Genomic DNA, 17,255 nt, shown 5'->3' with positions numbered 1-17,255 from the left:
CATTGTTGAGGGCAGTGTGCCCGAATCACAGTTTGAACCATGCCCAGCCGTCCCTTCTGGGAGAGGAATTACAATTTGATGGTTGCCCCTGAATCCCGCTGCCCAGGAGCAGGTCCTGCTCACCTAGCTTCTGAGGCTGCTGCCTCCCCAGGTCCTGCTATCGCGTTCCCCAGCTCCTGTTGTGTACCTGGAGGAGTCTGGAATCTCCAGAGATGCCTCCTAGGTCCCTCAGCAAACCCGGTGCCACCCTGACTGCCCCGCGCCCTTAGGCAGCCCTAGAAGTGCACCCTCTTTCCTTGACCCCCACAAGGAGCCCACCCCCCCTCACAGACCCACATGCTCTCCCGTTACCCTGGTGTCCCTGGTCCATTTAGCCCTCTTTTGTCCAAGCCAGCACCTCTGCCTGACCCCCTCCTTCAGATAGGTCTTTTTGCTCTCCGTTGGTCAGTCTGTCAGTCAACAAGCATTCACTGAACCTTATGGACATATTGGCAAGAGCTCAGGAGCTGGAGCCAGCTGCTAGGGATACTGTAATGCAACTCTCTTGCATCCCTGGTTCCAGGAGCTCACATCTGTGGCTTCCAGGGTGTGAAGAGAAAAGGCTCCCCTGCTGCCCTGGCCTCAAGATTGGCTTCTCCCTGCTGCCAGTTACTGAAAAAAACATTGATCTGGCAGGATGCCCCACAGAGACCAATTTTTTTCTGTTCCATGTGAAAGTTACCAAGTTGGTGGTCTGTGGGCAGGTGAATCGGCACTGAGGCTAACCGTGGAAGGTGGCCGAGGTGTGCGGCTTTTGGGGATGCTCAAACACAGAGGAGTAGTGAGATTGTTTGTGTTTTAGGGTAGGAAAAGGAGAAGTAGCCCCAACCCCAGCAGGGATCCTGGGGAAGGAAAAGGGACTGAACTCCCGTCTGCAGGGAGTGGACCCAGAAGTCCTGCAGATGCAGCACGGGATGCCCACGTGTAAGCGTGAGCAGCATGAGTGTGGGGAGCACCTCAGCAGGCAGGGCTGGCGGCACCTGGGCCCATATGTGGAGTCGCACCCCTGGGAGATCCATGTGGCCTGAGAGTATAGGACGGGCTTCTCCTTCTGCCATGGGGGGATAGTGTCACCAGGCACCGGACTGGTCAGGATCCCAGTGCTCCTGGCCCCCTTTGGGGAGTTGGACCTTCCACCTCTCCCTTTGGAGCACGTAAGACTTGGGGTTCTTGGACAACGCAAAGGGAGAGGAAGCTTCCAGAGGAAGGCACAGACTTCCTTCAAGTATAGCAGGTTGGGTCTAGATGGTTTTAAGTAAAATTCAAAAATCAAAGAAATGCAATAGTATTTGCATTCTGTTGCCACACATAGCGGTTACTAACGTAGCAGCTTCTGTGGTCCAAAAGCTTACAATGTGCCAGATACTGTGCCAAACCTTCCATATACATTATTCTAGTTAATTCTCAAAACAAGATAGCTGCTTTTTTTTTATTGCCATTTTACACAAGAGGAAACAGAGGCACAGAGAGGTTAATCAACTTGCTCAAAATGACACAGCTAGCAAAGCTATGAGCTGGTTCATAATCCACATTATCTCTCACTCCAAAGTCTTTCAATCACAGATCCCCCTGCATCTGGGTCTAAGGGTTCCGTGCATCTGTGGAGGCCCGGGAGATCTGGGCCTGCAGGGAAGAACGCTGGCATCCGGAGGCCTTGGGGCCTAACGAGAAGGGGCCCCTCTCAGGTGCCTGTCTCCTGCAGCAGCTGGATCCCATTTCAGTGAGGAGGGCCATCTTTAGAAAGCCACCTTCTCCTGGGCCGCGAAGGAACAGGGTGACCACAGCCCGTGAACCCTGGGGGCCCTTGAGTTCCCACTGCCTGCCCGGCAGGGTTTCACAAACCCGTTGACGTTGACAGGGCAGCCTGTGAGGAGGGAGCAGGAAGCCTGGGGGCCCTGTGGTCTGCCAGCATGGCTCAGAGTTTCCTGGGCTGAGCCCTTCCTGCGGGGCCCTCTTCAGGGCTCTGCCAGCAAGTGCCCCCTGTCCTGCGGCTCTCTGTGGCCCTGTCTGGCTCTGAGAGACAAAGCCCACTGACCCCAGAGTCCCTGAAGGGCCAAGAAGGTCCTGTCCTCTGCATGCTGAGCCTTGGGGAGCTTTGCTATCCTGGCCCTGGCCTCAGGGTGTCTGAAGCTTCCTGGGGACCAACATTGTGAGGCTGGGGCAAGGACTGTACTACATGCAGTCAGGAGTCCCAGCCTCCACCCTCAGCTCCAGTGCTGACGAGGGCTGTGACCTCGGGCAGGTGTCAACATCCCTGAGCCCCCTTCCCTCATCTGCTTCACAGGGTGTAAAACCCTTGTTGAACAGGAAAATGCTCCTCAAGTTTTAAGGGCTCTCTCACCTGGCTGTGGCCTGATCTCAGGATCTAATGGTTCTCCCTTATGGAAACTCTGCCAAGTCTGAATCCCCAAGTTTCCACAGAAAAGGGAGGAAGCATTCCAGATAGTGGACAGCCTGAGCAAACACTCAAGGTCAGGAATGCAGACACACTCACACGCGCGCACACACGCACACATACACACACTAAGCTCTTCGTGCCAGGCCCTGTCTTAAATATTTTACATATGTAAACTCATTTAAACCCACTCCAGTGTTCTTGCCTGGAGAATCCCAGCGACAGGGGAGCTTGGTGGGCTGCTGTCTATGGGGTCGCACAGAGTCGGACACGACTGAATCGACTTAGCAGCAGCAGCAGCAGCAACAGCAGCAAACTCATTTATCTCTTGTTGCTGCTGCTGCTGCTGCTAAGTCACTTCAGTCGTGTCCGACTCTGTGCGACCCCATAGACAGCAGCCCACCAAGCTCCCCTGTCCCTGGGATTCTCCAGGCAAGAACACTGGAGTGGGTTGCCATCTCCTTCTCCAATGCATGCAAGTGAAAAGTGAAAGTGAAGTCGCTCAGTCGTGTCCGACTCCTAAGTGACCCCATGGACTGCAGCCTACCAGCCTCCTCTGTCCATGGGATTTTCCAAGCAAGAGTACTGGAGTGGGTTGCCATTGCCTTCTCCCTTATCTCTTGTAATATCCCTATAAAGTAGGTACTAGCTTGCCTCCATTTTACAGATGAGGCAATGGAGGCTTGGAGAAGTAAAGTAACTTGCTCAAGATCGCACAGCTGAAAGTGGGGAACCCAGATTGTAACCCAAGCAGTCTGCAATGAGAGCATGAGTGGAGGTGAGGGCAGTGGGCCTGGAAAAGATGGGAGAGACATCATGGATTTGGCCGCATCTATCTTGTCCTCTCTAGTAGGGCCAGTGCTTGGTATGGAGTCTAGCACACAGTGGGTACTCAAAGATGTTCCTAAAACCTGGGCTCCGCAGAAGGTGCTTATCTGGGGAACCTGAAGTTCTGCACGATCGGGGGATGCTGGACTTGCTGGGTGGGGGGCAGTATGGGCCCAGGGCTGAAGCCTAGACTGTCTCATTGCTTCTTGGCTTGAAATGGGGTTCCTGCCCAGGCCTGTCCTTCTCAAAGTGGCTGCTGGACCCGCATTGACATGAGGGCCCACCAAGTGGACAGGCAGGAATTTTAGCTTAAGTAGCTCCTCAGTCCCCCTCTGGGCTCCTCCCCTTGGGCCCTGCCTCTCCTCCCTTCCCTCCTGCACTGGCACACTTGCTGCCTTCCTCCCTGTGGGATGTTCTTTGCTCCTGGAGCTCAGGGTCCAGGGTGGGCCGGAGCCCTGGGGGGACACACACAGACTTGGTGGAGGGTGTTTATTGCCGGCAGAGGCTGCTGAGAGACCAGCCTGTGTGCGGGGCTGGAGAGCCAAGGGGCTGGTGAGAAAGGAAGTTTCTGTATTCTGTGGCACTCAGACCCCACCAGGAATGTGGCTTTGGGCCAGGATCCCTCTGGGCAAGAAAGGATGACTCAGCAGAAACAGCATCCTGACCCCACAGGATAACTGGAGCCGCTGTGTTGGGGGTGGGTGCCAAGTGGCAGGGCTGGTGAATTCATGATCCCACCACTTCAGCCTGCATCTCCACCCTCCACCCAGCCCGCCTTCAGATGCCCTTCTCTGGGCTGGAGTTTTAAGACTCTCAGAGTAAAAACCTTCAGAAAGACTTGTGTGTGTGTGGGGGGTTACCCCAGCTCTTCCCATTCCTAGGGATGGAATTAAGAAATGATGGGTACGATGCAATCTGCGATTGAGGCCCCTAGGTCTGGTCGTGGGAAGATGCCCAGCACGATTCAGGGTGGGGGGCACTGGGCAGCGGAGAGAGCTGGCCTGGGCCGGGCACCGGGGAATTCCAGCCCGAGAGCCAATTGGAAGCACATGTGTTTAGACAGCCATGGAAACCCGCAAAGCTACTTCTCTGTTCCTTGAGTCTAGCTTGTGAAAAACGAAGCATCTATTGCCAGGAACCCTGAGAAATGTCTCCCTTTGTCAGCGGAGGCCTTCATAGCACAGGCCGGTCACTACTGGGGACTGTAATGGGACTCTAATTGGTGCCATCCTCCTACCCACTTGCACCCCAAGTCCTGAGCAGAAGTGGATGATGGTGGCAGTGAAAGTGAGGGTATTGTTACAGCCCCAGATGCTGCTGCTGTTAGCATTTATTGTTTCCCATACATACTGCTAACCATCTTTACCTGTTTAATCTCATGCATTCCTCATAAATTCCATACGAAGTAGATATGTCCTGAGCTCCTAATTTTAAGAAAGCAAACAGCTTTGCAAAAGATTAACTTGCCTGGGGTCACCCAGGTACCGAGTGGCAGGATAAGCTTCTGAGGCTGGGATGTTAATGATTTGCTTGGTTTGTGACCCCCTTCTTCTGTCCCTTGGGGGAAAGAGGAAGTCAGAGTGCTGGCGGCTCTGCCCCCTCCCCTGGGTGCCACATAGTGACAGAGGGTCACCAGGGTTGACCCGTGGAAACACTGACCCCTTTCTGGGTGCGTTGCAACACTCGGCGGTTTCCTGCGCAAAGCATCACGGGTCTTGGGGTCTGGCAAGCAGTGAGGATCCTGGGATTTGGGGCTAGACGACATGGGTCTGCCCTTGACTTACTAGCTCTGTGCTTTGACACTTTATTCTGTCCCTCTGTGACCCTGGCTGTCACACCTGTAAAGTGAGAAAGAAGAACACAACAATTTGCCCTCCATTTATCTGCCCAGTGAGATGAAATGTAGACCATTAGGCCATTGCAGCCAGAGTAACCAGCCAGACAGCAAGCACAGGGGCTCCTTTGGGGTCCAGCGGGTGGCGGTGAGGGCGGGGATGAAAGAGGGGGGAAGTGGGCGGGGCTGGCATCACACTGCTCAGCTCCTTGGTCAGGAGAGAGGCGGGCAGAGATCAGGAGTTACTTTCTTAACAGATAACACCTGTTTTGCACTCATCCACCTGCCTCACAGAGGTCTCCCGGAGGTGAGGACCTGCAGTGGAATGGCTGCATCTTCCCAGGAAAATCCCATGGGTAGCACTGGTCTAGGCACCAATGACAATAATCAGTCCCTTACAAGTGCCCTGTTTGCTGACTACCCTGTGGATGGAATCTCTTGTCCTGCTGTAACGTGGGCTTCTGTTAGTAGACTGGTTCCTGTTGCCCCAGCAACACAGCAATAGTGGAGGTGGCAGCAAACGGCTGTTAAATCACTTAATCAGTTGTGGCCCATGGGCACTGTGCCAACCAGGGGTGGTTACAGCTTTGCCAGACTTAGTCACCACCGCCTGTAACTTAGAGAAGGCAATGGCACCCCATTCCAGTACTCTTGCCTGGAAAATCCCATGGGTGGAGGAGCCTGGTGGGCTGCAGTCCATGGGGTAGCGAAGAGTCGGACACGACTGAGCGACTTCACTTTCACTTTTCACTTTCATGCACTGGAGAAGGAAATGGCAACCCACTCCAGTGTTCTTGCCTGGAGAATCCCAGGGACAGGGGAGCCTGGTGGGCTGCTGTCTATGGGGTCGCACAGAGTCGGACACGACTGAAGCGACTTAGCAGCAGCCTGTAACTTAATGTGGCTGACATTGTTGTAAACACACACAAAACAGGCAAATAATAAGTTCCCAACAAATACATCTTGCTTGCTTGATTTCAGAATCATGAGGGCATTATATTATGTCCCTTACAGTTTTATCCCTGAGTCTATTTTGTTATACTCAAGACCTTGGCAAACCAGTAATTTCCATAGGATGTGTTTGGCCAGGCTTCCCCCCAGTCACCCCTTTCCTTGGCTCTTCATAAGGATTTATCAATAACAACATACCCATTCTGTTTAGGCTGTTATTATGGTTCTATCCTGAAACATCCTGTAGTGGTTATTTTTTGGAAACATCATTTGGTTCATAATCTCTTAGCAACAGAACTTGAGGGCTAACGGCCGATGCAACTCCAGGCGAGATGATTGTGCCTCCTGCGTGGGCAAACAAACCCACAGCAGCCAAGTCAGTGCACCCTCTGATTATGGGTTTCGTTGTTTTAGGTCATCGAACGTCACCGACACCCACCATGAGCCAGGCTTGCTTTGTGACATGGCTGAGAGCATATGCTGTGACAGCCATGCGCCCAGGGCCTTGGAGAACTTTCAGTCACCAGGTGCCCAAGGCTGTAGTCATAGACGTGTCTCCTCCTGGTGCAGGTCCCAGAGTGTGTATTTGACTGGGAAGAGGAGGGAGCAGGAACAGTGACCCCTCGCTCTGTGCATGTCTGCACTTTATGTCATCACAACCCTTCTGCCCAGCATTGTCAGGACTGTCCTGCCGTGTGACAGCTGAGGAAGTGGCAGCTCGAGCATATGAAGCCACCAGCCATGGTCACAGGTTGTCAGAGGCAGAGGTAGGATTGTAATCCAGACCTGCCCAAGCTCCCAGCCTCCATCCTTTCTTTCTCTCCTTCCATCTTGCTTTTTATTTTTTATTTTGATAATTAATACTCCTAGAGCAAGGGCTCCTATTGCAAACATTAAACCACAAGCATGGCCTTTGATTCTTTGAGCCCAAATTCACACATCTAGGAAGAGAAAAAGAAAACTGTGATCCATATACATGGATGAAAACCAAAGGCTCATGGATAATCACATTGGAGTGTTTTTGTTTCTATTTTCATTTTTATGTTTTGGCCACTCCACGCAGTATGCAGGATCTTATTTCCCTGACCCAGAATCGAATTCGTGATCTCTGCAGTGGAAGCTCAGAGTCTGAAGCATGGAGCCACGAGGGAATTCCCTCACATAGGAGTTTTAAAATGTCTACAGCTTAGAACCCAGAAGCCACAGGCCTTGCAGGTCCTTCTGGATGTCCCTCAGTGTATCTGCACTTTTCTTGAGTTGAGCAACCTTATCAGCCTTCAGCTTTTGGTTGATTACACTGGTTAACCCCTGAGCATTAAGGACACACGGACAATTGAGGAAGACTTAATTCTAAATGCCACGCATCTCCTTCACCATTGTGACACCAGATGAATCCTGGATAGATTTTTCATCATGGATTCAATGAGATCAGTCACATGTCATCCAACAGACCAGTTGGTTACCCTTTTAGCTTGGTGATTTCACAGGCACTTTCCACTACCACCTTACATGCTGCTGCTGCTGCTAAGTTGCTTCAGTCGTGTCTGACTCTGTGCGACTCCATAGACGGCAGCCCACCAGGCTCCCCCATTCCTGGGATTCTCCAGGAAAGAACACTGGGGTGGGTTGCCATTTCCTTCTCCAATGCATGAAAGGAAAAGTGAAAGTGAAGTTGCTCAGTCGTGTCTGACTCTTAGCGACCCCATGGACTACAGCCTACCAGGCTCCTCCGTCCATGGAACTCTCCAGGCAAGAGTACTGGAGTGAGGTGCCGTTGCCTTCTCTGACCACCTTACATTCTTCCTTCCAATTTTCACTATTATTGTTCTTTCCCATTTCTGGGCTCAGTTCCCAAACAGAAATGCTGGCCACATATATTCTACTCCAAACAGCTACACTTGAGTCACCGTGTTCTCCCCAAATCCATCCATGACAGCTGCTGGAATGAATGCCAAGTTTTCAGCCATAAAATAGTGAAACCTTTGACACCCACTTTCAATCACATGGTGCTTGAGTCATCCACTTAGTTTCCAGGTAATATATATGAGGATATCCACTGGGTTGGAAGCCTCACTTATGATGCAATTGGGACTGTACTTGATGATTGCAGGGATAATGAATTTGAAGAAAACATTCCTCCGCACCGGACTGAGATGACTCTCTCTCTCTCTCTCGCTGGTGGACTCCTGCGGTTATCCCCATAGTCACAGGGTGATCTGTTCTCTGCTGCAATTTTAAGTGTCTGAAGAAAGATGTTCCCATGCTGCAGATGCATTTCCAAGCATTCACAAGGGCAAGTTCATCAGCCAGGGACTTTCCCAGAATGCTGCTGGCACATGCCATACCTACTTGTCCAACACCCACTGCAATGATTCTATTGTTTGCGACTGTTGCCTCCTCTCCTGCAGCCATGCAATCAGTTTTCCCTTAAGAGTTGCCCTTGTTCACAGGAGAGAGAAGGCTCAGGAGACAGTTGTAATTGTTGTGCAGAGGATGACTATTGTGCAATGTTAGCCGTGTGCTCAGCCTCCCCTCTTTCTGTTCATCTTGTTCATGCATTCAAGTCCCTAGGGGCAGCTAGGACTTCATTCGACGTGTGGTCTCCCTAAGGCTGTTCTCCAATAGGCAGCACACGAGGGCCATTGCCACATACCAGTTCCACAGGTCAAAACCACGCACAGAGTGTGAACCTCCTGCAGCCACTGACCCCAGCCTTCACAGGCAGTGTGGGGCTCATAATCCTTCTTTCATTTTGCTTACTTCCCACAGCCCAGACCATGGTTCTCCCTCTGTGTCAGATAAAAATAAAAATTAAAATAATTAGCTACCACATATTACACTGAGCTGGAAATTTGATTTACATGCTTTTATTTACTCTTTAAAACCTTATAAGGACATTTACAGTTCAGGAAATTGGGTGTCAGAGTAGTTGAGTGACTTACTGTAAGTCACATAAAGCAGGTTCTTTGGCGACACCCACAGTCACCCTCCACCCTTCCTACGGCTCTGTTACTCATGAGCAGAGGTGGAATTACTGAGAAAACTCTTGATGCCTATGCTCTGGGCCCCCTTACTCATACCTACCCCTTCCAAGCCCTAGAAGTCTATTCATAGAGCCATGTGTTTTGTGAAATTTGAAAAAATAAGATGTTTTAATGTTTATTTTCCAGAGGAAAGCCTCACTCAGGTTCCACAGGTCCTGGACACCCTGTTCATGAGTGTATGGCTTAAACATCTTATCTAAAACTTCGCTCCTCCTCTGTCTCCTTTCCTGACTTTACTTGCTCTCCTTGGCACAGTCACTAGCACACCATGCACTTTATGTGTTTATCTTGTTTACTGCACATCGCAGGCACCACTCACGAAGTGTTTTGGGGTGAATGAAGGCAGCCATTGTCCTTACGAAAAAGCTGTTCTGTGTAGTAAGTTGTTCTCATGTTATAGACAGTTTATAAAGATGGAGGAAATGGCTTGCTCAAAGGCACCCACCACCAAGTCCAATCCCCACTCTCCTGATCTGAGCTACCTTTGGGCTTGGCCCTGTCTAGGTTGCCTCTGTCTAGGCCATGACATCATAACTTACTTATAGACCAGACATCATTTTATTGGTGTTTCATCCTTGACTCAACTCTCTTGCAACCATCTCCCCCTACCCTCCAAGCCCTACCAACCACCTCCCAAATATCCATCAGACCCAATCACTTCTCCCCACAGCCCCCACCATAGACAGGGTCTTCATCTACCTCCCACTGGTCTCCCTGCCTCCGTGTCTTCCCCTCAGCTTCCAGAGGCTGATCCAATCAAGTCACTCTCCTGCTGGAACTATCCCATGAATTCGTATTTCTTAGAGGTCAGATTTGAAATCCTCAGCATGACCCATGAGGCCCACGGTGGTTTTTATTTTTTCCAGTTCCTCAAACTCACCATCTCCTTCCTGACTCAGAGCCCTTGTACATGTTCCACCCACTTTTGGTGCCTTAGCAGTCTTCCTCTCTTCCCTCTCCATCTTTCTACTTAATTTCTACTCACCCTTTGGGTCTCAAAGCAGCATCATTTCCTCAGGGCTACCTTCCTTGTCCACCCACACTGGGCGAGAGCCCTTGGAATGGTTTTCACAGCTCCCTGTATATCTCTGCAAAGAACTGATTGCAACTATCATTAAATAAACAACTGTATTCTCTTGCTGGGTTTGATCTGTCCTTGTGACCCCCGCCTCCATCCTCTTCTCCAGACACGGTGTGCCTTGCTCACTGCTGTATCTTTGCATTGTTTGTTTCATGTTGGAGTGTAGTTGATGAACAATGTTGTGTTCGTTTCCTGTGTACAGCATGCATTGTTTGTTTGGCTTAAGGCAGGGATCCCCAACCTCTGGGCTGCGGAGAGGTACCTCCTGTCAGGTCAGTGTGGCATTAGATAAGAAATAAAGTACACAATAAATATGATATGCTCGAATCATCCTGAAACCATCCCCTCATCCCCTCTGGTCTGTGGGAAAATTGTCTTCCATGAAACTGGTGTCTGGTGCCAAAAAGTTTGGGGACTGCTGGCTTAAAGGTTAAAGACAAGTGTTCCTCTCTCACATATACCCCTCAAGGTGAGTTTTTCTTATCAGCTGGCAACAGTGCTCCATGTGATCCTTCGGGACCCGGGTCCTTCCTCCAATGGCTCTGTCATCCTAGGAATTGTCACCTGCATTGTGGGGGCTGGATCATTGCCACATCTGGGTTGGAGTCAGCAGGAAGGGAAAGAGTTTTCTTGGTCTTGGTTTGGTTCCAGATATCTATTACTGGATAACAAACCACTCTGAAATAGTGCTATAAAACATCAACTATTTCATTATTCTCATTGATTCTGTGGGTCTGTGAGGAACGCTGGGAGTTGGGGCAGAATTCCTGGACCGTGGCTTGTGTCTGTACTCTACAATGTCTGGGGCCTCATCTGGGAAGACTCAGATGGCTAGGGGTGACTCAAGTGGTAGGGGTTGAATTGTCTGGGGGTGTCTTCACTCACCTGGTGCTTGGCTAGAAGACTGGGCTCAGTGGGGCCTGTTCCAGGGCACTTACATGTGGCCTCTCTAACTTGGGGTCCTCACAGGAGTTGGACTTCTTTTACTGAGACTTGGGGCATTAAGAGCAAGTCTTCCCACAAGGTAGAAGCTGCCCAGTCTTCTATGCCGTAGCCTCAACAATCACATGACTTTCCACTTTCTTCTGGGATGAAGACCACCCAGGTTCAGGCAGAGCGGTCATAGACACCTGTCACTTGGTAGTTGAGAGTCAAAGAATTTTAAAACCATTATAGCCAGAGGGGCTAATACCAGCTCCACTCACATTCCCCTGGTGAGAATGTAGTCACATGAGTGCATGTGTGCTTGTGTGTGCTCAGTTATGCCCGACTCTTTGCAACCCCACAGGCTGTAGCCCACTAGGCTCCTCTGCCCATGGGATTTTCCAGGCAAGAATACTGGAGTGGGTTGCCATTTCCTTCTCCAGAGGACCTTCTTGACCCAGGGATCAAACCCACATCTCTTGTATCTCCTGCATTGGCAGGTGGATTCTTTACCAATTGAGCCACCAGGGAAGCCCGTGCAGTCATATGGCCCTTTCTAAATGCACGGAGGTGGGAAATACTATCCCCAGATGGGCAGCCATGTTCAGCTTCAAGTTCATCATAGTGGTAGAGGGAGAATGGATTTGGTGGACTGTTTCCTCTCTGCCACGGTCTGTTCCTCTGACCAACCAAGCGTGTGTACACCCCTCTTCCCACATGCAATACATATCTCTTCAGGAAAAAAACCAAAATTCCAGTGATTGAATCCACTGCTGCTTGTTTATAGAACAAATCACTGACTGGATGTCTGTAGTGCCTCTGTGTTCACTCCTCCATTAGGGATGGTCCACTTCTTAGCCTAGAGCCTCGACATGAGCTAGTTCTAAGTGGGAAGGCAAAATCAGCTAGTTGTGGCCTGTTGAATGGAGCGAAATCTGCTTTCACCTTTATCTCAGTACTTCATTCAATCTATTTACAGAGTGGGAACATCAATAGATGTTCATTGAAAAGAATATCAACTAAAATTAATTCCAGATGGATCAAAGATTCAAGTGTAAAAAGCCAGCCCATAAAATGCTAGGGTTCAAAGAGGGTAAGATCAGACAGCTTACAGAAGAAAATAAACAGAAGGCCAAAAGTGGTATGAAAAGGCATGTTCTCGAGGATGTGGGGAGAGAGAAACTCTCACATGCAGTTTGTTGGTGTTTGAGTTGATCATTTTTAGACGGGGGTTGGCAATATCTTTCGAGGTGTCAAATGTTCAATATTTTTTACTTAGAAGCTCCACTTTCATGTATGTATTATACAGATACACAGTATTCCCACAAGTGAGCAAAACTATATGTCAAGAATGTTCCGTGTAGGCTTGTTTAGAATAGCTAAGCCTCTGGAAACCACCTAAATACCCTTGCATGGGAAACTATCAAATAAAGTAGAATCTCATGCAGCTGTTAAAAAGAACACAGGAGAATTAGCAGTACTAACACAGAAAAATTCCAAGGAACAGTGATAACTGGAAACGAAAGGCATGTTGGATAACATTATGCATAGTGTAAGCTCACATGTATAAAGAAAGAAAACAAACTAATATATTCATTTGTATTAAAAGATACCTGGAAAGATTCATAGAAAGTTTTAACAATGGTTACTTCAAGGGGGAAGTGAGTTTAAGGCTGGGGGAAGCAGGAGAAAGTTTACTTTTGGCTCTGTATCTTCTCCACTACATGGATTATTTTACAACATCCATGCATCACTTCTATAGGAGAATCAAATTCAGAATAGTGGGATTTCTGGTGGCTCACACGGTAAAGAGTCTGCCTGCGATGCAGGAGACCTGGGTTCGATCCCTGTGTCGGGAAGATCCCCTGGAGAAGGAAATGCTACCCATTCCAGTATTCTTGCCTGGAGAAGTCCAGTGACAGAGGAGCCTGGCAGGCTACAGTCCATGGGGTTGCAGAGTTGAAGATGACTGAGCCACTTCACTTTTCTAGGGAAGAAGGGAAGGGCATGGTGGAGAGGCCGTAAAGGCTCTTTAGCTGTATGTATAATGTTATGTTTCTAAAAGAGATTGAAATGGTTAATATGGTAAATTTTGTGTTAGTATATTGTACCACAGCAAAAAGAGGAAAAAAATGTGACAATCTGTTCATAACAACTGATAAAGCTGGATACTAGGATGCTCATTATATAATCCCTCTGCTTTTTCACATTTTAAAAACATTTCACAACTTTTTTTTCTAAAAAGATTCACTCAATAAACAAGATAAAATAAAGGGAAAGAAAACCAGAAAAGTGAAGCGAAAGGGACGTCTAAGCAGTAAAAGAAACAATCTCATGGTGCACACTTTTAATAATCAGCTTGGTGAATTCAATGACAGTCTCAGCAGAGACGTGCACACTAGCATTTCCTGTTCTGAGCTCAGGATGCTGAGATGTCAAGAACACAAGAAACATGGCTGGCATTGCTCAGAAAAAGGAAATTTGCCACTGTGTTGCAGAGACTTAAGAGACTGTCACAGGCACAGGCAAGAGCTGGCGAGGACCTGGGCCGTATGAGCTGTCTCCTCTCAACCTACAAAGCTGTGTGGCAGCCCTGCTGTCGTTTCCCAGTTGCCCCCGCTCCTTGCCCCTTCGCCCGCTCCTACCCTGGGGGTCTGGGCAAGCAGTGGACTCCCCTGCAGGTGGGCACACTCTTCCTTGCCCTCGGCCCCTGCCCACCCTGCAGGGCCTAAATCTGCTGCACCTGCAGTTCTTTGATCCTTTTTGGTTTCCTTTCTTTTGAAAAAATTGACCACAGTGCCGTTCTGTGATGTTTTGAAAACCCTCTTCCTGTGAACTTGAAACGCGGGTGATAAAGAAGTAAAGGGCAGAGGGCTGCGGGTTTCACCAGAGGCCTTTGTTCTGGGCACGGAAGCGATATCTCAGGTAGACAGAGGTGGGGTGAGGGCCTGGAGTCTGACCTTGAGGTTCCAAGGGCTGCCTCGGAGGGGCATTGACATCCAGGGGCAGGTGGCTGCCCAGGGTGCCCTGTGAGGTGGTGAGCTCCCTCTCCATTGCTGCCAGAGGGCTGTGTGCTCAGTCACTCAGCCGTGGCCGACTCTTTACGACTCCATGGACTGTAGGCTAGGAGTCCTAGGCTCCGAGTTCTAGGCTCCTAATCCTAGGCTCCCGCTAGGCTCCTCAGTCCATGGAATTTTCCAGGCAAGAATATTGGAGTGGGTTGCCATTGTCCCACCTAGATGACACGTGTCTAGGGTGCCTGGGAGGATTTCTTCACAAGGAGGTGGTCTAGTGCCACCAAGTTTTCCTTCTAGCTGGGCCCATGATTCTGGGCAGGGCTAGGAGGCCCGGTCCTGCTGTCTGTCCCTCCACTGACCTCAGCCATGCAGAGAGCAGACCTGGGCTGTGACAAGCCTGTTGCTGCTTCTCTCCAGAGGGGCCGAGGTGAGACACTGCCCTTCCTACAGCTCCACTGTGTGTGTGTGTGTGTGTGTGTGTGTGTGTGTGCGTCGCGCACCCCTCAGAGTCCTGCAGAGAGAGAGACTGCTTCTGGGTTCCAGTCCTGGCGGGCCTCCACGAGCTGCTGAGCAAGCCTCTCATTGGTGTGGTGTTCAGATGTCCAGGGTTTCTGGGCTGGATGTCCGGGGAGTCTGGCTCCTTAGTGGCCTCGATTTTGTGTTCTCGTTGCTGACTCTTGGAAACCAAGTGCTGGCAGCCAGTCAGTGTACTTGGGGCTCCAAGCTGGAGCCTTAAATTCATCACTGAACTTCAAACTTGGAACAGCATAAGCACACTCACTGTCCTTTTTACAGAGAAGGAAACTGAGGCCCAGGAAAGTTGAGGGGCTTGTCCAGAGTTGCTGTCTGGGAAGGGGGGGGAGTTGGAACTGGGTGTCCTCTCACTTCCAGGTCTGGTCCCCAACTTCTCCATCCTGCTCTGTGGTGCCCTGGGATGCTCACTTGTGGAGTCACTTTGATGGGTACCCTTCCCCTCTGCTTTGACCAGTGGGGAGCATTGCCAGCTGATGGGAGGCAGAGAGGAGAGGGAATTAAGGCACTTATTCCCACTAATGTTCCCTGTGGGGTTGCCACAGTCTGGCTGCGGCCCGAAACCGAGGCCACAGAGATGCTCAAGCAGCCTCTCCATTCAAAACCATTCTGGTCACCTCCCCAGGCCAGCAGGCCTAGCAGTGGAATAGATGGCTACTCTTGGTCAAGGTTCCTGCAATCCTTTCCTACACCCTGGTCTTACCTTTGAAAAGAATCTCTTTACTGAATGCTCCTCTAATGGTCCAACTGAAGTATGCTGCCTGTTTCCTGCTAGGATCTTCCTGATCCATACCATCCTGCCAGCTCATCAGCAAGGACCCCTGGGTCTGCTGAGTCATCACTGAGCATGGGCCCCGCCCTGAGATGGGGGCCCATGGGGGCTGGAGGTGGGCTTTCTAATTCCTACTCTTTTCTCTGCCTCTGCTCACACCTCACTCCTCTCCTAACTTACTGCTTTGCCTCCAGCCCTCACCTGTCATTCTTCCCCTGCCAGATATCTGAGGATGTTTAAGGGATGAGAGTGAGAATTAAGCAACTTTCACCCCTACCCTGTCCAACCATGATACATCCGGGAAGTGATGCTCTGAAGTCTTGGACATCACCGGCCAGTCAGAGAGACCCTGGGTCCTTGGGACAAGGTGTCTTGGAAGCCAGTGCACAGAGACAGGGTGATTTCACATTGCTGGAAGAAGCCTCTTCCCTGGGGACTCTCATTCAGGAAAGTTCACCCACCCACTCACTCACTTGCAATGCAGAGGCACACTTCTTACCAAGCCCACCCTCGAGGGACCTGAGCGTCACTTCCTCAAGGAGACTCTCCCTAGCCCTTGGCTGAAGCTGGCTGTCCCATGACGTGTTCCCAGCACACCCTATCCCTCCTTGTTTTGTAACTTTCATCGCGCCAACATCACTTGTCCATTGTCTATGTCCTCTAGTGCTCCATCCTCTCCCTAAGAGCAGCCCCCGTGTCTGTGCTGCTGACCTCTCTACCCCTGGCACGGTGCAGGGCACACTGTAGGGGTTCAGCAAACTGGTGAACTGAAATGGAAAAGCAACACTACAATCCACACCGTGCAGATTACCCCTCTTGTCTCTTGGTAGAAACTGACAGAACAATGACAAGCCATGGCAGGCTGAAGAAAACATCAGCCTGAAGAGGCTGGAGGTGGGGCTCTGGTCCTGCTGTGCCTTGGAGACTCCAATCAGTCTCTGGGCTTTAGGTTCTTTAGTAAGATGTGATAATACTTATGTTAATGTTTTCTGGGACTTCATAACAAATTATTATAAACTTCACAATTTAAGACAGCACATGTTTGTTATCTACAGTGTCCATGGGTTGGGAGCTGGGTCCTTTACAAAGCTGCAGTCAAGATGCTGGACAGGGGGGCATATGTATACCTGTGGCTGATTCATGTTGATCTATGGCAGAACCCAGCACAATACTGTAAAAACAAATATCTTGCAATAAAAAATTAAAGAAAAGAAAAGATGACAAGCAGGGCTGCATTCATATCTGGAGACTCTAGTGAGGATGGATTCACTTTCAGACTCACACAGGTTGTTGGCAAAATTCATCTCCTTATGGTTAAAAAACTGGAATTTTGGTGGCTATTGGCAGGGGGCTGCTCTCAGCACTTAGAGGCCACCCACAGTTCCTTGCCATAAGAACTTCTGTATAGGCCCTCCCCGGACAAGGGAGCTTATGTCTTCAGAGTCAGTGAGAGAGGAAGTCTCTAGCACCAGCCTGCTGGTGAGACTGGATCTTTGTAACATGCTGTAATCATGGAAGGGACATCCAATCCTCTTTGCCAATATTGGTTAGATATTGGCATAATGGTTATTCCATTGATTGGAAACAAATCCCAGGTCCTGTCCACACTCGAGGGAAGGGGATTACACAAGGGCATGAACATGAGGATATGGGGATCACCTTAGAATCTGTCTCCTATGACACTAATCTGTCAAAATTCTTGAGTGAGTTAAATGAAAGCACAACAGCACTTCATACAGTACTTGGCACTTAGTGAAAACTCAGAAAATGCCATAAAAGGCAGCTAGAGGCAGCTGTTTCTTCTTTGGCCAGCATGGGAATAGCAAATGTTGATCCGTT

General features: G+C 49.9%; 1 pseudogene; it reads right to left on the bottom strand.

Annotated features, from left to right (window-relative positions):
- The window catches only part of LOC102269986 (L-lactate dehydrogenase B chain-like), a 32,168-nt pseudogene extending 18,018 nt beyond the window's left edge, over window positions 1-14,150 (bottom strand).
- Window positions 14,151-17,255: the final 3,105 nt, after the last annotated feature.

The sequence above is a fragment of the Bos mutus genome, chromosome 3 (assembly GCF_027580195.1).
Source record: "Bos mutus isolate GX-2022 chromosome 3, NWIPB_WYAK_1.1, whole genome shotgun sequence".
NCBI classification, from domain to species: Eukaryota; Metazoa; Chordata; class Mammalia; order Artiodactyla; family Bovidae; genus Bos; species Bos mutus.
This window is presented reverse-complemented; position numbering and strand designations above follow the sequence as displayed.